The sequence below is a fragment of the Brachyhypopomus gauderio genome, unplaced genomic scaffold, assembly GCF_052324685.1.
Source record: "Brachyhypopomus gauderio isolate BG-103 unplaced genomic scaffold, BGAUD_0.2 sc342, whole genome shotgun sequence".
Lineage (NCBI taxonomy): Eukaryota > Metazoa > Chordata > Actinopteri > Gymnotiformes > Hypopomidae > Brachyhypopomus > Brachyhypopomus gauderio.
In genome coordinates this window covers 23,579-45,301 of record NW_027507163.1, presented here as the reverse complement: position 1 = coordinate 45,301, position 21,723 = coordinate 23,579, and the positions used below count along the sequence as shown (strand labels likewise).

At 41.6% G+C, this 21,723-nt stretch overlaps 28 non-coding genes across 28 annotated transcripts; 12 read left to right on the top strand and 16 right to left on the bottom strand.

Annotated features, from left to right (window-relative positions):
* The first annotated feature begins 261 nt into the window (after positions 1 to 261).
* Positions 262 to 334, top strand: trnak-cuu (transfer RNA lysine (anticodon CUU)). Its single transcript has one exon. It is a non-coding gene; the product is annotated as a tRNA-Lys (tRNA).
* An 89-nt stretch (positions 335 to 423) lies between these two features.
* On the bottom strand, positions 424 to 497 carry trnan-guu (transfer RNA asparagine (anticodon GUU)). The gene has a single exon. It is a non-coding gene; the product is annotated as a tRNA-Asn (tRNA).
* A 1,312-nt stretch (positions 498 to 1,809) lies between these two features.
* trnan-guu (transfer RNA asparagine (anticodon GUU)) lies at positions 1,810 to 1,883 on the bottom strand. Its single transcript has one exon. It is a non-coding gene; the product is annotated as a tRNA-Asn (tRNA).
* A 1,154-nt stretch (positions 1,884 to 3,037) lies between these two features.
* Positions 3,038 to 3,110, top strand: trnak-cuu (transfer RNA lysine (anticodon CUU)). Its single transcript has one exon. It is a non-coding gene; the product is annotated as a tRNA-Lys (tRNA).
* An 89-nt stretch (positions 3,111 to 3,199) lies between these two features.
* On the bottom strand, positions 3,200 to 3,273 carry trnan-guu (transfer RNA asparagine (anticodon GUU)). Its single transcript has one exon. It is a non-coding gene; the product is annotated as a tRNA-Asn (tRNA).
* Positions 3,274 to 4,585: 1,312 nt separating this feature from the next.
* On the bottom strand, positions 4,586 to 4,659 carry trnan-guu (transfer RNA asparagine (anticodon GUU)). Its single transcript has one exon. It is a non-coding gene; the product is annotated as a tRNA-Asn (tRNA).
* A 1,138-nt stretch (positions 4,660 to 5,797) lies between these two features.
* trnak-cuu (transfer RNA lysine (anticodon CUU)) lies at positions 5,798 to 5,870 on the top strand. The gene has a single exon. It is a non-coding gene; the product is annotated as a tRNA-Lys (tRNA).
* Positions 5,871 to 5,959: 89 nt separating this feature from the next.
* Positions 5,960 to 6,033, bottom strand: trnan-guu (transfer RNA asparagine (anticodon GUU)). Its single transcript has one exon. It is a non-coding gene; the product is annotated as a tRNA-Asn (tRNA).
* Positions 6,034 to 7,171: 1,138 nt separating this feature from the next.
* trnak-cuu (transfer RNA lysine (anticodon CUU)) lies at positions 7,172 to 7,244 on the top strand. The gene has a single exon. It is a non-coding gene; the product is annotated as a tRNA-Lys (tRNA).
* Positions 7,245 to 7,333: 89 nt separating this feature from the next.
* Positions 7,334 to 7,407, bottom strand: trnan-guu (transfer RNA asparagine (anticodon GUU)). The gene has a single exon. It is a non-coding gene; the product is annotated as a tRNA-Asn (tRNA).
* A 1,154-nt stretch (positions 7,408 to 8,561) lies between these two features.
* trnak-cuu (transfer RNA lysine (anticodon CUU)) lies at positions 8,562 to 8,634 on the top strand. The gene has a single exon. It is a non-coding gene; the product is annotated as a tRNA-Lys (tRNA).
* An 89-nt stretch (positions 8,635 to 8,723) lies between these two features.
* Positions 8,724 to 8,797, bottom strand: trnan-guu (transfer RNA asparagine (anticodon GUU)). Its single transcript has one exon. It is a non-coding gene; the product is annotated as a tRNA-Asn (tRNA).
* A 1,154-nt stretch (positions 8,798 to 9,951) lies between these two features.
* On the top strand, positions 9,952 to 10,024 carry trnak-cuu (transfer RNA lysine (anticodon CUU)). Its single transcript has one exon. It is a non-coding gene; the product is annotated as a tRNA-Lys (tRNA).
* An 89-nt stretch (positions 10,025 to 10,113) lies between these two features.
* trnan-guu (transfer RNA asparagine (anticodon GUU)) lies at positions 10,114 to 10,187 on the bottom strand. The gene has a single exon. It is a non-coding gene; the product is annotated as a tRNA-Asn (tRNA).
* A 1,154-nt stretch (positions 10,188 to 11,341) lies between these two features.
* On the top strand, positions 11,342 to 11,414 carry trnak-cuu (transfer RNA lysine (anticodon CUU)). Its single transcript has one exon. It is a non-coding gene; the product is annotated as a tRNA-Lys (tRNA).
* An 89-nt stretch (positions 11,415 to 11,503) lies between these two features.
* Positions 11,504 to 11,577, bottom strand: trnan-guu (transfer RNA asparagine (anticodon GUU)). The gene has a single exon. It is a non-coding gene; the product is annotated as a tRNA-Asn (tRNA).
* Positions 11,578 to 12,731: 1,154 nt separating this feature from the next.
* On the top strand, positions 12,732 to 12,804 carry trnak-cuu (transfer RNA lysine (anticodon CUU)). The gene has a single exon. It is a non-coding gene; the product is annotated as a tRNA-Lys (tRNA).
* An 89-nt stretch (positions 12,805 to 12,893) lies between these two features.
* trnan-guu (transfer RNA asparagine (anticodon GUU)) lies at positions 12,894 to 12,967 on the bottom strand. Its single transcript has one exon. It is a non-coding gene; the product is annotated as a tRNA-Asn (tRNA).
* Positions 12,968 to 14,121: 1,154 nt separating this feature from the next.
* trnak-cuu (transfer RNA lysine (anticodon CUU)) lies at positions 14,122 to 14,194 on the top strand. Its single transcript has one exon. It is a non-coding gene; the product is annotated as a tRNA-Lys (tRNA).
* An 89-nt stretch (positions 14,195 to 14,283) lies between these two features.
* Positions 14,284 to 14,357, bottom strand: trnan-guu (transfer RNA asparagine (anticodon GUU)). Its single transcript has one exon. It is a non-coding gene; the product is annotated as a tRNA-Asn (tRNA).
* Positions 14,358 to 15,669: 1,312 nt separating this feature from the next.
* Positions 15,670 to 15,743, bottom strand: trnan-guu (transfer RNA asparagine (anticodon GUU)). Its single transcript has one exon. It is a non-coding gene; the product is annotated as a tRNA-Asn (tRNA).
* Positions 15,744 to 16,881: 1,138 nt separating this feature from the next.
* trnak-cuu (transfer RNA lysine (anticodon CUU)) lies at positions 16,882 to 16,954 on the top strand. The gene has a single exon. It is a non-coding gene; the product is annotated as a tRNA-Lys (tRNA).
* Positions 16,955 to 17,043: 89 nt separating this feature from the next.
* Positions 17,044 to 17,117, bottom strand: trnan-guu (transfer RNA asparagine (anticodon GUU)). Its single transcript has one exon. It is a non-coding gene; the product is annotated as a tRNA-Asn (tRNA).
* Positions 17,118 to 18,429: 1,312 nt separating this feature from the next.
* Positions 18,430 to 18,503, bottom strand: trnan-guu (transfer RNA asparagine (anticodon GUU)). Its single transcript has one exon. It is a non-coding gene; the product is annotated as a tRNA-Asn (tRNA).
* Positions 18,504 to 19,641: 1,138 nt separating this feature from the next.
* trnak-cuu (transfer RNA lysine (anticodon CUU)) lies at positions 19,642 to 19,714 on the top strand. Its single transcript has one exon. It is a non-coding gene; the product is annotated as a tRNA-Lys (tRNA).
* Positions 19,715 to 19,803: 89 nt separating this feature from the next.
* On the bottom strand, positions 19,804 to 19,877 carry trnan-guu (transfer RNA asparagine (anticodon GUU)). The gene has a single exon. It is a non-coding gene; the product is annotated as a tRNA-Asn (tRNA).
* Positions 19,878 to 21,031: 1,154 nt separating this feature from the next.
* On the top strand, positions 21,032 to 21,104 carry trnak-cuu (transfer RNA lysine (anticodon CUU)). Its single transcript has one exon. It is a non-coding gene; the product is annotated as a tRNA-Lys (tRNA).
* An 89-nt stretch (positions 21,105 to 21,193) lies between these two features.
* Positions 21,194 to 21,267, bottom strand: trnan-guu (transfer RNA asparagine (anticodon GUU)). Its single transcript has one exon. It is a non-coding gene; the product is annotated as a tRNA-Asn (tRNA).
* Between the last annotated feature and the right edge of the window lie 456 nt (positions 21,268 to 21,723).

Genomic DNA, 21,723 nt, shown 5'->3' with positions numbered 1-21,723 from the left:
GCAACGAAACTGAGCTGAGATGTCAAGTGCCTTTAATGGTACATTTTTGACCCCACTTCAAATGCTGCTGTTACCTGACCAGTTCGATTGTTAGTTTGCCAGATTCTCAATCTCTGGGATGTGAGATCATGCACCAGGTTTAGTGAATGTTTAAGGGTGAAGGTCTTTAGTTTCTGCACAAATTCCACAAACATAGCTCAGGTCCTGCTCAACATGTCAACATGTGGCGACAGCAAGTGCCTTTGGGGTCCTACAAAAATCGCCCGGCTAGCTCAGTCGGTAGAGCATGAGACTCTTAATCTCAGGGTCGTGGGTTCGAGCCCCACGTTGGGCGAGAGGCTGATTTGTTTGAGTGAAATGTTGAAATTTAGTTAATCTGTTTGCACAAAATACGTCTAAAAAAGAAGAGAAAGGAACATACATCGTCCCTGGGTGGGCTCGAACCACCATCCTTTCGGTTAACAGCCGAACGCGCTAACCGATTGCGCCACAGAGACCAGATGCTGCTGTGCTTACATAGTTCTTCCTCAAAAGAAAAACCCAACAAGCACATTCCTCCTGTTTGCTGGCTTTTGATGAAATGAGCCAATGCATAAAGGATGCAACATCAATGTCACTCACACTTTTCTGCTAGCTTGTCTAAAATTCGCCCTTCCTTCAATTTCTCACTTGTCAAGACCTCCAGGTCTTCAAACAAAAGGTCAGTTTGTAGACCCTTTTCCTGTCAAAGTTTTGATCCTTTTGTCCACCAGTCATCGGAATGTGTATGATTTTCACCAGTTTACACAGTGTAGCTCCCTTGCCTTCAGTTGCAGGGTTATGTCCTCTTAGATAAGACGCTTTTGAAATTATTTATGAAAATGCACCCAAAACCTATTCAAAACAGATTTGATGGAAGCACTGCAGGAGCTGCTCCAAGACGCATTTTGTCCAGGAAATGTGCTATCATGAATGCATCCATATCACCAACACACATTTACAAACCAAACCATAGGCAATAAAATACATGAGTAAACTGATTTGTGGACCTTTGTGGCACTTGGTACTGCTGAGATCAGGATCATTACAGAGTTCAGCAATTATTTTCCCAACTAGGTCATTGATACATTGGAATCCCCAATGTTTTCTGGAACAGAATAGGCTATGCCTTTCGGATGAGAATAAAAAAAGACTTCAAGAACCAAAAAAGAAGTTAAGCTGCCTTCAGCTGATGTACTCAGACTAAAGGGAAACACTTTAAATCCCAAGGTGAAATGCACATGCTCAAAATTTTATCAGGACAGAGTACATGTTTTACTTTGATATTAAGAGTGATCAATGGATTGTCTTCCAGTAAATTAATGTTTTCTTCCGCTACAAAACGTTTTTTCAACAACTATAAAGAGGCTATGCAACGAAACTGAGCTGGGATGTCAAGTGCCTTTAATGGTACCTTTTTGACCCCACTTCAAATGCTGCTGTTACCTGACCAGTTCGATTGTTAGTTTGCCAGATTCTCAATCTCTGGGATGTGAGATCATGCACCAGGTTTAGTGAATGTTTAAGGGTGAAGGTCTTTAATTTCTGCACAAATTCCACAAACATAGCTCAGGTCCTGCTCAACATGTCAACATGTGGCGACAGCAAGTGCCTTTGGGGTCCTACAAAAATCGCCCGGCTAGCTCAGTCGGTAGAGCATGAGACTCTTAATCTCAGGGTCGTGAGTTCGAGCTGTTGGGCGAGAGGCTGATTTGTTTGAGTGAAATGTTGAAATTTAGTTAATCTGTTTGCACAAAATACGTCTAAAAAAGAAGAGAAAGGAACATACATCGTCCCTGGGTGGGCTCGAACCACCATCCTTTCGGTTAACAGCCGAACGCGCTAACCGATTGCGCCACAGAGACCAGATGCTGCTGTGCTTACATAGTTCTTCCTCAAAAGAAAAACCCAACAAGCACATTCCTCCTGTTTGCTGGCTTTTGATGAAATGAGCCAATGCATAAAGGATGCAACATCAATGTCACTCACACTTTTCTGCTAGCTTGTCTAAAATTCGCCCTTCCTTCAATTTCTCACTTGTCAAGACCTCCAGGTCTTCAAACAAAAGGTCAGTTTGTAGACCCTTTTCCTGTCAAAGTTTTGATCCTTTTGTCCACCAGTCATCGGAATGTGTATGATTTTCACCAGTTTACACAGTGTAGCTCCCTTGCCTTCAGTTGCAGGGTTATGTCGTCTTAGATAAGACGCTTTTGAAATTATTTGTGAAAATGCACCCAAAACCTATTCAAAACAGATTTGATGGAAGCACTGCAGGAGCTGCTCCAAGACGCATTTTGTCCAGAAAATGTGCTATCATGAATGCATCCATATCACCAACACACATTTACAAACCAAACCATAGGCAATAAAATACATGAGTAAACTGATTTGTGGACCTTTGTGGCACTTGGTACTGCTGAGATCAGGATCATTACAGAGTTCAGCAATTATTTTCCCAACTAGGTCATTGATACATTGGAATCCCCAATGTTTTCTGGAACAGAATAGGCTATGCCTTTCGGATGAGAATAAAAAAAGACTTCAAGAACCAAAAAAGAAGTTAAGCTGCCTTCAGCTGATGTACTCAGACTAAAGGGAAACACTTTAAATCCCAAGGTGAAATGCACATGCTCAAAATTTTATCAGGACAGAGTACATGTTTTACTTTGATATTAAGAGCGATCACTGGATTGTCTTCCAGTAAATTAATGTTTTCTTCCGCTACAAAACGTTTTTTCAACAACTATAAAGAGGCTATGCAACGAAACTGAGCTGGGATGTCAAGTGCCTTTAATGGTACCTTTTTGACCCCACTTCAAATGCTGCTGTTACCTGACCAGTTCGATTGTTAGTTTGCCAGATTCTCAATCTCTGGGATGTGAGATCATGCACCAGGTTTAGTGAATGTTTAAGGGTGAAGGTCTTTAATTTCTGCACAAATTCCACAAACATAGCTCAGGTCCTGCTCAACATGTCAACATGTGGCGACAGCAAGTGCCTTTGGGGTCTTACAAAAATCGCCCGGCTAGCTCAGTCGGTAGAGCATGAGACTCTTAATCTCAGGGTCGTGGGTTCGAGCCCCACGTTGGGCGAGAGGCTGATTTGTTTGAGTGAAATGTTGAAATTTAGTTAATCTGTTTGCACAAAATACGTCTAAAAAAGAAGAGAAAGGAACATACATCGTCCCTGGGTGGGCTCGAACCACCATCCTTTCGGTTAACAGCCGAACGCGCTAACCGATTGCGCCACAGAGACCAGATGCTGCTGTGCTTACATAGTTCTTCCTCAAAAGAAAAACCCAACAAGCACATTCCTCCTGTTTGCTGGCTTTTGATGAAATGAGCCAATGCATAAAGGATGCAACATCAATGTCACTCACACTTTTCTGCTAGCTTGTCTAAAATTCGCCCTTCCTTCAATTTCTCACTTGTCAAGACCTCCAGGTCTTCAAACAAAAGGTCAGTTTGTAGACCCTTTTCCTGTCAAAGTTTTGATCCTTTTGTCCACCAGTCATCGGAATGTGTATGATTTTCACCAGTTTACACAGTGTAGCTCCCTTGCCTTCAGTTGCAGGGTTATGTCCTCTTAGATAAGACGCTTTTGAAATTATTTGTGAAAATGCACCCAAAACCTATTCAAAACAGATTTGATGGAAGCACTGCAGGAGCTGCTCCAAGACGCATTTTGTCCAGGAAATGTGCTATCATGAATGCATCCATATCACCAACACACATTTACAAACCAAACCATAGGCAATAAAATACATGAGTAAACTGATTTGTGGACCTTTGTGGCACTTGGTACTGCTGAGATCAGGATCATTACAGAGTTCAGCAATTATTTTCCCAACTAGGTCATTGATACATTGGAATCCCCAATGTTTTCTGGAACAGAATAGGCTATGCCTTTCGGATGAGAATAAAAAAAGACTTCAAGAACCAAAAAAGAAGTTAAGCTGCCTTCAGCTGATGTACTCAGACTAAAGGGAAACACTTTAAATCCCAAGGTGAAATGCACATGCTCAAAATTTTATCAGGACAGAGTACATGTTTTACTTTGATATTAAGAGTGATCAATGGATTGTCTTCCAGTAAATTAATGTTTTCTTCCGCTACAAAACGTTTTTTCAACAACTATAAAGAGGCTATGCAACGAAACTGAGCTGGGATGTCAAGTGCCTTTAATGGTACCTTTTTGACCCCACTTCAAATGCTGCTGTTACCTGACCAGTTCGATTGTTAGTTTGCCAGATTCTCAATCTCTGGGATGTGAGATCATGCACCAGGTTTAGTGAATGTTTAAGGGTGAAGGTCTTTAATTTCTGCACAAATTCCACAAACATAGCTCAGGTCCTGCTCAACATGTCAACATGTGGCGACAGCAAGTGCCTTTGGGGTCCTACAAAAATCGCCCGGCTAGCTCAGTCGGTAGAGCATGAGACTCTTAATCTCAGGGTCGTGAGTTCGAGCTGTTGGGCGAGAGGCTGATTTGTTTGAGTGAAATGTTGAAATTTAGTTAATCTGTTTGCACAAAATACGTCTAAAAAAGAAGAGAAAGGAACATACATCGTCCCTGGGTGGGCTCGAACCACCATCCTTTCGGTTAACAGCCGAACGCGCTAACCGATTGCGCCACAGAGACCAGATGCTGCTGTGCTTACATAGTTCTTCCTCAAAAGAAAAACCCAACAAGCACATTCCTCCTGTTTGCTGGCTTTTGATGAAATGAGCCAATGCATAAAGGATGCAACATCAATGTCACTCACACTTTTCTGCTAGCTTGTCTAAAATTCGCCCTTCCTTCAATTTCTCACTTGTCAAGACCTCCAGGTCTTCAAACAAAAGGTCAGTTTGTAGACCCTTTTCCTGTCAAAGTTTTGATCCTTTTGTCCACCAGTCATCGGAATGTGTATGATTTTCACCAGTTTACACAGTGTAGCTCCCTTGCCTTCAGTTGCAGGGTTATGTCCTCTTAGATAAGACGCTTTTGAAATTATTTATGAAAATGCACCCAAAACCTATTCAAAACAGATTTGATGGAAGCACTGCAGGAGCTGCTCCAAGACGCATTTTGTCCAGGAAATGTGCTATCATGAATGCATCCATATCACCAACACACATTTACAAACCAAACCATAGGCAATAAAATACATGAGTAAACTGATTTGTGGACCTTTGTGGCACTTGGTACTGCTGAGATCAGGATCATTACAGAGTTCAGCAATTATTTTCCCAACTAGGTCATTGATACATTGGAATCCCCAATGTTTTCTGGAACAGAATAGGCTATGCCTTTCGGATGAGAATAAAAAAAGACTTCAAGAACCAAAAAAGAAGTTAAGCTGCCTTCAGCTGATGTACTCAGACTAAAGGGAAACACTTTAAATCCCAAGGTGAAATGCACATGCTCAAAATTTTATCAGGACAGAGTACATGTTTTACTTTGATATTAAGAGTGATCAATGGATTGTCTTCCAGTAAATTAATGTTTTCTTCCGCTACAAAACGTTTTTTCAACAACTATAAAGAGGCTATGCAACGAAACTGAGCTGGGATGTCAAGTGCCTTTAATGGTACCTTTTTGACCAGTTACCTGACCAGTTCGATTGTTAGTTTGCCAGATTCTCAATCTCTGGGATGTGAGATCATGCACCAGGTTTAGTGAATGTTTAAGGGTGAAGGTCTTTAGTTTCTGCACAAATTCCACAAACATAGCTCAGGTCCTGCTCAACATGTCAACATGTGCCGACAGCAAGTGCCTTTGGGGTCCTACAAAAATCGCCCGGCTAGCTCAGTCGGTAGAGCATGAGACTCTTAATCTCAGGGTCGTGGGTTCGAGCCCCACGTTGGGCGAGAGGCTGATTTGTTTGAGTGAAATGTTGAAATTTAGTTAATCTGTTTGCACAAAATACGTCTAAAAAAGAAGAGAATGGAACATACATCGTCCCTGAGTGGGCTCGAACCACCATCCTTTCGGTTAACAGCCGAACGCGCTAACCGATTGCGCCACAGAGACCAGATGCTGCTGTGCTTACATAGTTCTTCCTCAAAAGAAAAACCCAACAAGCACATTCCTCCTGTTTGCTGGCTTTTGATGAAATGAGCCAATGCATAAAGGATGCAACATCAATGTCACTCACACTTTTCTGCTAGCTTGTCTAAAATTCGCCCTTCCTTCAATTTCTCACTTGTCAAGACCTGCAGGTCTTCAAACAAAAGGTCAGTTTGTAGACCCTTTTCCTGTCAAAGTTTTGATCCTTTTGTCCACCAGTCATCGGAATGTGTATGATTTTCACCAGTTTACACAGAGTAGCTCCCTTGCTTTCAGTTGCAGGGTTATGTCCTCTTAGATAAGACGCTTTTGAAATTATTTGTGAAAATGCACCCAAAACCTATTCAAAACAGATTTGATGGAAGCACTGCAGGAGCTGCTCCAAGACGCATTTTGTCCAGAAAATGTGCTATCATGAATGCATCCATATCACCAACACACATTTACAAACCAAACCATAGGCAATAAAATACATGAGTAAACTGATTTGTGGACCTTTGTGGCACTTGGTACTGCTGAGATCAGGATCATAACAGAGTTCAGCAATTATTTTCCCAACTAGGTCATTGATACATTGGAATCCCCAATGTTTTCTGGAACAGAATAGGCTATGCCTTTCGGATGAGAATAAAAAAAGACTTCAAGAACCAAAAAAGAAGTTAAGCTGCCTTCAGCTGATGTACTCAGACTAAAGGGAAACACTTTAAATCCCAAGGTGAAATGCACATGCTCAAAATTTTATCAGGACAGAGTACATGTTTTACTTTGATATTAAGAGTGATCAATGGATTGTCTTCCAGTAAATTAATGTTTTCTTCCGCTACAAAACGTTTTTTCAACAACTATAAAGAGGCTATGCAACGAAACTGAGCTGGGATGTCAAGTGCCTTTAATGGTACCTTTTTGACCAGTTACCTGACCAGTTCGATTGTTAGTTTGCCAGATTCTCAATCTCTGGGATGTGAGATCATGCACCAGGTTTAGTGAATGTTTAAGGGTGAAGGTCTTTAGTTTCTGCACAAATTCCACAAACATAGCTCAGGTCCTGCTCAACATGTCAACATGTGCCGACAGCAAGTGCCTTTGGGGTCCTACAAAAATCGCCCGGCTAGCTCAGTCGGTAGAGCATGAGACTCTTAATCTCAGGGTCGTGGGTTCGAGCCCCACGTTGGGCGAGAGGCTGATTTGTTTGAGTGAAATGTTGAAATTTAGTTAATCTGTTTGCACAAAATACGTCTAAAAAAGAAGAGAATGGAACATACATCGTCCCTGAGTGGGCTCGAACCACCATCCTTTCGGTTAACAGCCGAACGCGCTAACCGATTGCGCCACAGAGACCAGATGCTGCTGTGCTTACATAGTTCTTCCTCAAAAGAAAAACCCAACAAGCACATTCCTCCTGTTTGCTGGCTTTTGATGAAATGAGCCAATGCATAAAGGATGCAACATCAATGTCACTCACACTTTTCTGCTAGCTTGTCTAAAATTCGCCCTTCCTTCAATTTCTCACTTGTCAAGACCTGCAGGTCTTCAAACAAAAGGTCAGTTTGTAGACCCTTTTCCTGTCAAAGTTTTGATCCTTTTGTCCACCAGTCATCGGAATGTGTATGATTTTCACCAGTTTACACAGAGTAGCTCCCTTGCTTTCAGTTGCAGGGTTATGTCCTCTTAGATAAGACGCTTTTGAAATTATTTGTGAAAATGCACCCAAAACCTATTCAAAACAGATTTGATGGAAGCACTGCAGGAGCTGCTCCAAGACGCATTTTGTCCAGAAAATGTGCTATCATGAATGCATCCATATCACCAACACACATTTACAAACCAAACCATAGGCAATAAAATACATGAGTAAACTGATTTGTGGACCTTTGTGGCACTTGGTACTGCTGAGATCAGGATCATAACAGAGTTCAGCAATTATTTTCCCAACTAGGTCATTGATACATTGGAATCCCCAATGTTTTCTGGAACAGAATAGGCTATGCCTTTCGGATGAGAATAAAAAAAGACTTCAAGAACCAAAAAAGAAGTTAAGCTGCCTTCAGCTGATGTACTCAGACTAAAGGGAAACACTTTAAATCCCAAGGTGAAATGCACATGCTCAAAATTTTATCAGGACAGAGTACATGTTTTACTTTGATATTAAGAGCGATCACTAGATTGTCTTCCAGTAAATGAATGTTTTCTTCCGCTACAAAACGTTTTTTCAACAACTATAAAGAGGCTATGCAACGAAACTGAGCTGAGATGTCAAGTGCCTTTAATGGTACATTTTTGACCCCACTTCAAATGCTGCTGTTACCTGACCAGTTCGATTGTTAGTTTGCCAGATTCTCAATCTCTGGGATGTGAGATCATGCACCAGGTTTAGTGAATGTTTAAGGGTGAAGGTCTTTAGTTTCTGCACAAATTCCACAAACATAGCTCAGGTCCTGCTCAACATGTCAACATGTGGCGACAGCAAGTGCCTTTGGGGTCCTACAAAAATCGCCCGGCTAGCTCAGTCGGTAGAGCATGAGACTCTTAATCTCAGGGTCGTGAGTTCGAGCCCCACGTTGGGCGAGAGGCTGATTTGTTTGAGTGAAATGTTGAAATTTAGTTAATCTGTTTGCACAAAATACGTCTAAAAAAGAAGAGAAAGGAACATACATCGTCCCTGGGTGGGCTCGAACCACCATCCTTTCGGTTAACAGCCGAACGCGCTAACCGATTGCGCCACAGAGACCAGATGCTGCTGTGCTTACATAGTTCTTCCTCAAAAGAAAAACCCAACAAGCACATTCCTCCTGTTTGCTGGCTTTTGATGAAATGAGCCAATGCATAAAGGATGCAACATCAATGTCACTCACACTTTTCTGCTAGCTTGTCTAAAATTCGCCCTTCCTTCAATTTCTCACTTGTCAAGACCTGCAGGTCTTCAAACAAAAGGTCAGTTTGTAGACCCTTTTCCTGTCAAAGTTTTGATCCTTTTGTCCACCAGTCATCGGAATGTGTATGATTTTCACCAGTTTACACAGTGTAGCTCCCTTGCATTCAGTTGCAGGGTTATGTCCTCTTAGATAAGACGCTTTTCAAATTATTTGTGAAAATGCACCCAAAACCTATTCAAAACAGATTTGATGGAAGCACTGCAGGAGCTGCTCCAAGACGCATTTTGTCCAGAAAATGTGCTATCATGAATGCATACATATCACCAACACACATTTACAAACCAAACCATAGGCAATAAAATACATGAGTAAACTGATTTGTGGACCTTTGTGGCACTTGGTACTGCTGAGATCAGGATCATTACAGAGTTCAGCAATTATTTTCCCAACTAGGTCATTGATACATTGGAATCCCCAATGTTTTCTGGAACAGAATAGGCTATGCCTTTCGGATGAGAATAAAAAAAGACTTCAAGAACCAAAAAAGAAGTTAAGCTGCCTTCAGCTGATGTACTCAGACTAAAGGGAAACACTTTAAATCCCAAGGTGAAATGCACATGCTCAAAATTTTATCAGGACAGAGTACATGTTTTACTTTGATATTAAGAGCGATCACTAGATTGTCTTCCAGTAAATTAATGTTTTCTTCCGCTACAAAACGTTTTTTCAACAACTATAAAGAGGCTATGCAACGAAACTGAGCTGAGATGTCAAGTGCCTTTAATGGTACATTTTTGACCCCACTTCAAATGCTGCTGTTACCTGACCAGTTCGATTGTTAGTTTGCCAGATTCTCAATCTCTGGGATGTGAGATCATGCACCAGGTTTAGTGAATGTTTAAGGGTGAAGGTCTTTAGTTTCTGCACAAATTCCACAAACATAGCTCAGGTCCTGCTCAACATGTCAACATGTGGCGACAGCAAGTGCCTTTGGGGTCCTACAAAAATCGCCCGGCTAGCTCAGTCGGTAGAGCATGAGACTCTTAATCTCAGGGTCGTGGGTTCGAGCCCCACGTTGGGCGAGAGGCTGATTTGTTTGAGTGAAATGTTGAAATTTAGTTAATCTGTTTGCACAAAATACGTCTAAAAAAGAAGAGAAAGGAACATACATCGTCCCTGGGTGGGCTCGAACCACCATCCTTTCGGTTAACAGCCGAACGCGCTAACCGATTGCGCCACAGAGACCAGATGCTGCTGTGCTTACATAGTTCTTCCTCAAAAGAAAAACCCAACAAGCACATTCCTCCTGTTTGCTGGCTTTTGATGAAATGAGCCAATGCATAAAGGATGCAACATCAATGTCACTCACACTTTTCTGCTAGCTTGTCTAAAATTCGCCCTTCCTTCAATTTCTCACTTGTCAAGACCTGCAGGTCTTCAAACAAAAGGTCAGTTTGTAGACCCTTTTCCTGTCAAAGTTTTGATCCTTTTGTCCACCAGTCATCGGAATGTGTATGATTTTCACCAGTTTACACAGTGTAGCTCCCTTGCCTTCAGTTGCAGGGTTATGTCGTCTTAGATAAGACGCTTTTGAAATTATTTGTGAAAATGCACCCAAAACCTATTCAAAACAGATTTGATGGAAGCACTGCAGGAGCTGCTCCAAGACGCATTTTGTCCAGAAAATGTGCTATCATGAATGCATCCATATCACCAACACACATTTACAAACCAAACCATAGGCAATAAAATACATGAGTAAACTGATTTGTGGACCTTTGTGGCACTTGGTACTGCTGAGATCAGGATCATTACAGAGTTCAGCAATTATTTTCCCAACTAGGTCATTGATACATTGGAATCCCCAATGTTTTCTGGAACAGAATAGGCTATGCCTTTCGGATGAGAATAAAAAAAGACTTCAAGAACCAAAAAAGAAGTTAAGCTGCCTTCAGCTGATGTACTCAGACTAAAGGGAAACACTTTAAATCCCAAGGTGAAATGCACATGCTCAAAATTTTATCAGGACAGAGTACATGTTTTACTTTGATATTAAGAGCGATCACTGGATTGTCTTCCAGTAAATTAATGTTTTCTTCCGCTACAAAACGTTTTTTCAACAACTATAAAGAGGCTATGCAACGAAACTGAGCTGGGATGTCAAGTGCCTTTAATGGTACCTTTTTGACCCCACTTCAAATGCTGCTGTTACCTGACCAGTTCGATTGTTAGTTTGCCAGATTCTCAATCTCTGGGATGTGAGATCATGCACCAGGTTTAGTGAATGTTTAAGGGTGAAGGTCTTTAATTTCTGCACAAATTCCACAAACATAGCTCAGGTCCTGCTCAACATGTCAACATGTGGCGACAGCAAGTGCCTTTGGGGTCTTACAAAAATCGCCCGGCTAGCTCAGTCGGTAGAGCATGAGACTCTTAATCTCAGGGTCGTGGGTTCGAGCCCCACGTTGGGCGAGAGGCTGATTTGTTTGAGTGAAATGTTGAAATTTAGTTAATCTGTTTGCACAAAATACGTCTAAAAAAGAAGAGAAAGGAACATACATCGTCCCTGGGTGGGCTCGAACCACCATCCTTTCGGTTAACAGCCGAACGCGCTAACCGATTGCGCCACAGAGACCAGATGCTGCTGTGCTTACATAGTTCTTCCTCAAAAGAAAAACCCAACAAGCACATTCCTCCTGTTTGCTGGCTTTTGATGAAATGAGCCAATGCATAAAGGATGCAACATCAATGTCACTCACACTTTTCTGCTAGCTTGTCTAAAATTCGCCCTTCCTTCAATTTCTCACTTGTCAAGACCTGCAGGTCTTCAAACAAAAGGTCAGTTTGTAGACCCTTTTCCTGTCAAAGTTTTGATCCTTTTGTCCACCAGTCATCGGAATGTGTATGATTTTCACCAGTTTACACAGTGTAGCTCCCTTGCCTTCAGTTGCAGGGTTATGTCCTCTTAGATAAGACGCTTTTGAAATTATTTGTGAAAATGCACCCAAAACCTATTCAAAACAGATTTGATGGAAGCACTGCAGGAGCTGCTCCAAGACGCATTTTGTCCAGAAAATGTGCTATCATGAATGCATCCATATCACCAACACACATTTACAAACCAAACCATAGGCAATAAAATACATGAGTAAACTGATTTGTGGACCTTTGTGGCACTTGGTACTGCTGAGATCAGGATCATTACAGAGTTCAGCAATTATTTTCCCAACTAGGTCATTGATACATTGGAATCCCCAATGTTTTCTGGAACAGAATAGGCTATGCCTTTCGGATGAGAATAAAAAAAGACTTCAAGAACCAAAAAAGAAGTTAAGCTGCCTTCAGCTGATGTACTCAGACTAAAGGGAAACACTTTAAATCCCAAGGTGAAATGCACATGCTCAAAATTTTATCAGGACAGAGTACATGTTTTACTTTGATATTAAGAGCGATCACTAGATTGTCTTCCAGTAAATTAATGTTTTCTTCCGCTACAAAACGTTTTTTCAACAACTATAAAGAGGCTATGCAACGAAACTGAGCTGAGATGTCAAGTGCCTTTAATGGTACATTTTTGACCCCACTTCAAATGCTGCTGTTACCTGACCAGTTCGATTGTTAGTTTGCCAGATTCTCAATCTCTGGGATGTGAGATCATGCACCAGGTTTAGTGAATGTTTAAGGGTGAAGGTCTTTAGTTTCTGCACAAATTCCACAAACATAGCTCAGGTCCTGCTCAACATGTCAACATGTGGCGACAGCAAGTGCCTTTGGGGTCCTACAAAAATCGCCCGGCTAGCTCAGTCGGTAGAGCATGAGACTCTTAATCTCAGGGTCGTGGGTTCGAGCCCCACGTTGGGCGAGAGGCTGATTTGTTTGAGTGAAATGTTGAAATTTAGTTAATCTGTTTGCACAAAATACGTCTAAAAAAGAAGAGAAAGGAACATACATCGTCCCTGGGTGGGCTCGAACCACCATCCTTTCGGTTAACAGCCGAACGCGCTAACCGATTGCGCCACAGAGACCAGATGCTGCTGTGCTTACATAGTTCTTCCTCAAAAGAAAAACCCAACAAGCACATTCCTCCTGTTTGCTGGCTTTTGATGAAATGAGCCAATGCATAAAGGATGCAACATCAATGTCACTCACACTTTTCTGCTAGCTTGTCTAAAATTCGCCCTTCCTTCAATTTCTCACTTGTCAAGACCTGCAGGTCTTCAAACAAAAGGTCAGTTTGTAGACCCTTTTCCTGTCAAAGTTTTGATCCTTTTGTCCACCAGTCATCGGAATGTGTATGATTTTCACCAGTTTACACAGTGTAGCTCCCTTGCCTTCAGTTGCAGGGTTATGTCGTCTTAGATAAGACGCTTTTGAAATTATTTGTGAAAATGCACCCAAAACCTATTCAAAACAGATTTGATGGAAGCACTGCAGGAGCTGCTCCAAGACGCATTTTGTCCAGAAAATGTGCTATCATGAATGCATCCATATCACCAACACACATTTACAAACCAAACCATAGGCAATAAAATACATGAGTAAACTGATTTGTGGACCTTTGTGGCACTTGGTACTGCTGAGATCAGGATCATTACAGAGTTCAGCAATTATTTTCCCAACTAGGTCATTGATACATTGGAATCCCCAATGTTTTCTGGAACAGAATAGGCTATGCCTTTCGGATGAGAATAAAAAAAGACTTCAAGAACCAAAAAAGAAGTTAAGCTGCCTTCAGCTGATGTACTCAGACTAAAGGGAAACACTTTAAATCCCAAGGTGAAATGCACATGCTCAAAATTTTATCAGGACAGAGTACATGTTTTACTTTGATATTAAGAGCGATCACTGGATTGTCTTCCAGTAAATTAATGTTTTCTTCCGCTACAAAACGTTTTTTCAACAACTATAAAGAGGCTATGCAACGAAACTGAGCTGAGATGTCAAGTGCCTTTAATGGTACATTTTTGACCCCACTTCAAATGCTGCTGTTACCTGACCAGTTCGATTGTTAGTTTGCCAGATTCTCAATCTCTGGGATGTGAGATCATGCACCAGGTTTAGTGAATGTTTAAGGGTGAAGGTCTTTAGTTTCTGCACAAATTCCACAAACATAGCTCAGGTCCTGCTCAACATGTCAACATGTGGCGACAGCAAGTGCCTTTGGGGTCCTACAAAAATCGCCCGGCTAGCTCAGTCGGTAGAGCATGAGACTCTTAATCTCAGGGTCGTGGGTTCGAGCCCCACGTTGGGCGAGAGGCTGATTTGTTTGAGTGAAATGTTGAAATTTAGTTAATCTGTTTGCACAAAATACGTCTAAAAAAGAAGAGAAAGGAACATACATCGTCCCTGGGTGGGCTCGAACCACCATCCTTTCGGTTAACAGCCGAACGCGCTAACCGATTGCGCCACAGAGACCAGATGCTGCTGTGCTTACATAGTTCTTCCTCAAAAGAAAAACCCAACAAGCACATTCCTCCTGTTTGCTGGCTTTTGATGAAATGAGCCAATGCATAAAGGATGCAACATCAATGTCACTCACACTTTTCTGCTAGCTTGTCTAAAATTCGCCCTTCCTTCAATTTCTCACTTGTCAAGACCTCCAGGTCTTCAAACAAAAGGTCAGTTTGTAGACCCTTTTCCTGTCAAAGTTTTGATCCTTTTGTCCACCAGTCATCGGAATGTGTATGATTTTCACCAGTTTACACAGTGTAGCTCCCTTGCCTTCAGTTGCAGGGTTATGTCCTCTTAGATAAGACGCTTTTGAAATTATTTATGAAAATGCACCCAAAACCTATTCAAAACAGATTTGATGGAAGCACTGCAGGAGCTGCTCCAAGACGCATTTTGTCCAGGAAATGTGCTATCATGAATGCATCCATATCACCAACACACATTTACAAACCAAACCATAGGCAATAAAATACATGAGTAAACTGATTTGTGGACCTTTGTGGCACTTGGTACTGCTGAGATCAGGATCATTACAGAGTTCAGCAATTATTTTCCCAACTAGGTCATTGATACATTGGAATCCCCAATGTTTTCTGGAACAGAATAGGCTATGCCTTTCGGATGAGAATAAAAAAAGACTTCAAGAACCAAAAAAGAAGTTAAGCTGCCTTCAGCTGATGTACTCAGACTAAAGGGAAACACTTTAAATCCCAAGGTGAAATGCACATGCTCAAAATTTTATCAGGACAGAGTACATGTTTTACTTTGATATTAAGAGTGATCAATGGATTGTCTTCCAGTAAATTAATGTTTTCTTCCGCTACAAAACGTTTTTTCAACAACTATAAAGAGGCTATGCAACGAAACTGAGCTGGGATGTCAAGTGCCTTTAATGGTACCTTTTTGACCCCACTTCAAATGCTGCTGTTACCTGACCAGTTCGATTGTTAGTTTGCCAGATTCTCAATCTCTGGGATGTGAGATCATGCACCAGGTTTAGTGAATGTTTAAGGGTGAAGGTCTTTAATTTCTGCACAAATTCCACAAACATAGCTCAGGTCCTGCTCAACATGTCAACATGTGGCGACAGCAAGTGCCTTTGGGGTCCTACAAAAATCGCCCGGCTAGCTCAGTCGGTAGAGCATGAGACTCTTAATCTCAGGGTCGTGAGTTCGAGCTGTTGGGCGAGAGGCTGATTTGTTTGAGTGAAATGTTGAAATTTAGTTAATCTGTTTGCACAAAATACGTCTAAAAAAGAAGAGAAAGGAACATACATCGTCCCTGGGTGGGCTCGAACCACCATCCTTTCGGTTAACAGCCGAACGCGCTAACCGATTGCGCCACAGAGACCAGATGCTGCTGTGCTTACATAGTTCTTCCTCAAAAGAAAAACCCAACAAGCACATTCCTCCTGTTTGCTGGCTTTTGATGAAATGAGCCAATGCATAAAGGATGCAACATCAATGTCACTCACACTTTTCTGCTAGCTTGTCTAAAATTCGCCCTTCCTTCAATTTCTCACTTGTCAAGACCTCCAGGTCTTCAAACAAAAGGTCAGTTTGTAGACCCTTTTCCTGTCAAAGTTTTGATCCTTTTGTCCACCAGTCATCGGAATGTGTATGATTTTCACCAGTTTACACAGTGTAGCTCCCTTGCCTTCAGTTGCAGGGTTATGTCCTCTTAGATAAGACGCTTTTGAAATTATTTATGAAAATGCACCCAAAACCTATTCAAAACAGATTTGATGGAAGCACTGCAGGAGCTGCTCCAAGACGCATTTTGTCCAGGAAATGTGCTATCATGAATGCATCCATATCACCAACACACATTTACAAACCAAACCATAGGCAATAAAATACATGAGTAAACTGATTTGTGGACCTTTGTGGCACTTGGTACTGCTGAGATCAGGATCATTACAGAGTTCAGCAATTATTTTCCCAACTAGGTCATTGATACATTGGAATCCCCAATGTTTTCTGGAACAGAATAGGCTATGCCTTTCGGATGAGAATAAAAAAAGACTTCAAGAACCAAAAAAGAAGTTAAGCTGCCTTCAGCTGATGTACTCAGACTAAAGGGAAACACTTTAAATCCCAAGGTGAAATGCACATGCTCAAAATTTTATCAGGACAGAGTACATGTTTTACTTTGATATTAAGAGTGATCAATGGATTGTCTTCCAGTAAATTAATGTTTTCTTCCGCTACAAAACGTTTTTTCAACAACTATAAAGAGGCTATGCAACGAAACTGAGCTGGGATGTCAAGTGCCTTTAATGGTACCTTTTTGACCAGTTACCTGACCAGTTCGATTGTTAGTTTGCCAGATTCTCAATCTCTGGGATGTGAGATCATGCACCAGGTTTAGTGAATGTTTAAGGGTGAAGGTCTTTAGTTTCTGCACAAATTCCACAAACATAGCTCAGGTCCTGCTCAACATGTCAACATGTGGCGACAGCAAGTGCCTTTGGGGTCCTACAAAAATCGCCCGGCTAGCTCAGTCGGTAGAGCATGAGACTCTTAATCTCAGGGTCGTGGGTTCGAGCCCCACGTTGGGCGAGAGGCTGATTTGTTTGAGTGAAATGTTGAAATTTAGTTAATCTGTTTGCACAAAATACGTCTAAAAAAGAAGAGAAAGGAACATACATCGTCCCTGGGTGGGCTCGAACCACCATCCTTTCGGTTAACAGCCGAACGCGCTAACCGATTGCGCCACAGAGACCAGATGCTGCTGTGCTTACATAGTTCTTCCTCAAAAGAAAAACCCAACAAGCACATTCCTCCTGTTTGCTGGCTTTTGATGAAATGAGCCAATGCATAAAGGATGCAACATCAATGTCACTCACACTTTTCTGCTAGCTTGTCTAAAATTCGCCCTTCCTTCAATTTCTCACTTGTCAAGACCTCCAGGTCTTCAAACAAAAGGTCAGTTTGTAGACCCTTTTCCTGTCAAAGTTTTGATCCTTTTGTCCACCAGTCATCGGAATGTGTATGATTTTCACCAGTTTACACAGTGTAGCTCCCTTGCCTTCAGTTGCAGGGTTATGTCCTCTTAGATAAGACGCTTTTGAAATTATTTATGAAAATGCACCCAAAACCTATTCAAAACAGATTTGATGGAAGCACTGCAGGAGCTGCTCCAAGACGCATTTTGTCCAGGAAATGTGCTATCATGAATGCATCCATATCACCAACACACATTTACAAACCAAACCATAGGCAATAAAATACATGAGTAAACTGATTTGTGGACCTTTGTGGCACTTGGTACTGCTGAGATCAGGATCATTACAGAGTTCAGCAATTATTTTCCCAACTAGGTCATTGATACATTGGAATCCCCAATGTTTTCTGGAACAGAATAGGCTATGCCTTTCGGATGAGAATAAAAAAAGACTTCAAGAACCAAAAAAGAAGTTAAGCTGCCTTCAGCTGATGTACTCAGACTAAAGGGAAACACTTTAAATCCCAAGGTGAAATGCACATGCTCAAAATTTTATCAGGACAGAGTACATGTTTTACTTTGATATTAAGAGTGATCAATGGATTGTCTTCCAGTAAATTAATGTTTTCTTCCGCTACAAAACGTTTTTTCAACAACTATAAAGAGGCTATGCAACGAAACTGAGCTGGGATGTCAAGTGCCTTCAATGGTACCTTTTTGACCCCACTTCAAATGCTGCTGTTACCTGACCAGTTCGATTGTTAGTTTGCCAGATTCTCAATCTCTGGGATGTGAGATCATGCACCAGGTTTAGTGAATGTTTAAGGGTGAAGGTCTTTAATTTCTGCACAAATTCCACAAACATAGCTCAGGTCCTGCTCAACATGTCAACATGTGGCGACAGCAAGTGCCTTTGGGGTCCTACAAAAATCGCCCGGCTAGCTCAGTCGGTAGAGCATGAGACTCTTAATCTCAGGGTCGTGAGTTCGAGCTGTTGGGCGAGAGGCTGATTTGTTTGAGTGAAATGTTGAAATTTAGTTAATCTGTTTGCACAAAATACGTCTAAAAAAGAAGAGAAAGGAACATACATCGTCCCTGGGTGGGCTCGAACCACCATCCTTTCGGTTAACAGCCGAACGCGCTAACCGATTGCGCCACAGAGACCAGATGCTGCTGTGCTTACATAGTTCTTCCTCAAAAGAAAAACCCAACAAGCACATTCCTCCTGTTTGCTGGCTTTTGATGAAATGAGCCAATGCATAAAGGATGCAACATCAATGTCACTCACACTTTTCTGCTAGCTTGTCTAAAATTCGCCCTTCCTTCAATTTCTCACTTGTCAAGACCTCCAGGTCTTCAAACAAAAGGTCAGTTTGTAGACCCTTTTCCTGTCAAAGTTTTGATCCTTTTGTCCACCAGTCATCGGAATGTGTATGATTTTCACCAGTTTACACAGTGTAGCTCCCTTGCCTTCAGTTGCAGGGTTATGTCCTCTTAGATAAGACGCTTTTGAAATTATTTATGAAAATGCACCCAAAACCTATTCAAAACAGATTTGATGGAAGCACTGCAGGAGCTGCTCCAAGACGCATTTTGTCCAGGAAATGTGCTATCATGAATGCATCCATATCACCAACACACATTTACAAACCAAACCATAGGCAATAAAATACATGAGTAAACTGATTTGTGGACCTTTGTGGCACTTGGTACTGCTGAGATCAGGATCATTACAGAGTTCAGCAATTATTTTCCCAACTAGGTCATTGATACATTGGAATCCCCAATGTTTTCTGGAACAGAATAGGCTATGCCTTTCGGATGAGAATAAAAAAAGACTTCAAGAACCAAAAAAGAAGTTAAGCTGCCTTCAGCTGATGTACTCAGACTAAAGGGAAACACTTTAAATCCCAAGGTGAAATGCACATGCTCAAAATTTTATCAGGACAGAGTACATGTTTTACTTTGATATTAAGAGTGATCAATGGATTGTCTTCCAGTAAATTAATGTTTTCTTCCGCTACAAAACGTTTTTTCAACAACTATAAAGAGGCTATGCAACGAAACTGAGCTTGGATGTCAAGTGCCTTTAATGGTACCTTTTTGACCAGTTACCTGACCAGTTCGATTGTTAGTTTGCCAGATTCTCAATCTCTGGGATGTGAGATCATGCACCAGGTTTAGTGAATGTTTAAGGGTGAAGGTCTTTAGTTTCTGCACAAATTCCACAAACATAGCTCAGGTCCTGCTCAACATGTCAACATGTGGCGACAGCAAGTGCCTTTGGGGTCCTACAAAAATCGCCCGGCTAGCTCAGTCGGTAGAGCATGAGACTCTTAATCTCAGGGTCGTGGGTTCGAGCCCCACGTTGGGCGAGAGGCTGATTTGTTTGAGTGAAATGTTGAAATTTAGTTAATCTGTTTGCACAAAATACGTCTAAAAAAGAAGAGAAAGGAACATACATCGTCCCTGGGTGGGCTCGAACCACCATCCTTTCGGTTAACAGCCGAACGCGCTAACCGATTGCGCCACAGAGACCAGATGCTGCTGTGCTTACATAGTTCTTCCTCAAAAGAAAAACCCAACAAGCACATTCCTCCTGTTTGCTGGCTTTTGATGAAATGAGCCAATGCATAAAGGATGCAACATCAATGTCACTCACACTTTTCTGCTAGCTTGTCTAAAATTCGCCCTTCCTTCAATTTCTCACTTGTCAAGACCTCCAGGTCTTCAAACAAAAGGTCAGTTTGTAGACCCTTTTCCTGTCAAAGTTTTGATCCTTTTGTCCACCAGTCATCGGAATGTGTATGATTTTCACCAGTTTACACAGTGTAGCTCCCTTGCCTTCAGTTGCAGGGTTATGTCGTCTTAGATAAGACGCTTTTGAAATTATTTGTGAAAATGCACCCAAAACCTATTCAAAACAGATTTGATGGAAGCACTGCAGGAGCTGCTCCAAGACGCATTTTGTCCAGAAAATGTGCTATCATGAATGCATCCATATCACCAACACACATTTACAAACCAAACCATAGGCAATAAAATACATGAGTAAACTGATTTGTGGACCTTTGTGGCACTTGGTACTGCTGAGATCAGGATCATTACAGAGTTCAGCAATTATTTTCCCAACTAGGTCATTGATACATTGGAATCCCCAATGTTTTCTGGAACAGAATAGGCTATGCCTTTCGGATGAGAATAAAAAAAGACTTCAAGAACCAAAAAAGAAGTTAAGCTGCCTTCAGCTGATGTACTCAGACTAAAGGGAAACACTTTAAATCCCAAGGTGAAATGCACATGCTCAAAATTTTATCAGGACAGAGTACATGTTTTACTTTGATATTAAGAGCGATCACTAGATTGTCTTCCAGTAAATTAATGTTTTCTTCCGCTACAAAACGTTTTTTCAACAACTATAAAGAGGCTATGCAACGAAACTGAGCTGAGATGTCAAGTGCCTTTAATGGTACATTTTTGACCCCACTTCAAATGCTGCTGTTACCTGACCAGTTCGATTGTTAGTTTGCCAGATTCTCAATCTCTGGGATGTGAGATCATGCACCAGGTTTAGTGAATGTTTAAGGGTGAAGGTCTTTAGTTTCTGCACAAATTCCACAAACATAGCTCAGGTCCTGCTCAACATGTCAACATGTGGCGACAGCAAGTGCCTTTGGGGTCCTACAAAAATCGCCCGGCTAGCTCAGTCGGTAGAGCATGAGACTCTTAATCTCAGGGTCGTGGGTTCGAGCCCCACGTTGGGCGAGAGGCTGATTTGTTTGAGTGAAATGTTGAAATTTAGTTAATCTGTTTGCACAAAATACGTCTAAAAAAGAAGAGAAAGGAACATACATCGTCCCTGGGTGGGCTCGAACCACCATCCTTTCGGTTAACAGCCGAACGCGCTAACCGATTGCGCCACAGAGACCAGATGCTGCTGTGCTTACATAGTTCTTCCTCAAAAGAAAAACCCAACAAGCACATTCCTCCTGTTTGCTGGCTTTTGATGAAATGAGCCAATGCATAAAGGATGCAACATCAATGTCACTCACACTTTTCTGCTAGCTTGTCTAAAATTCGCCCTTCCTTCAATTTCTCACTTGTCAAGACCTGCAGGTCTTCAAACAAAAGGTCAGTTTGTAGACCCTTTTCCTGTCAAAGTTTTGATCCTTTTGTCCACCAGTCATCGGAATGTGTATGATTTTCACCAGTTTACACAGTGTAGCTCCCTTGCCTTCAGTTGCAGGGTTATGTCGTCTTAGATAAGACGCTTTTGAAATTATTTGTGAAAATGCACCCAAAACCTATTCAAAACAGATTTGATGGAAGCACTGCAGGAGCTGCTCCAAGACGCATTTTGTCCAGAAAATGTGCTATCATGAAT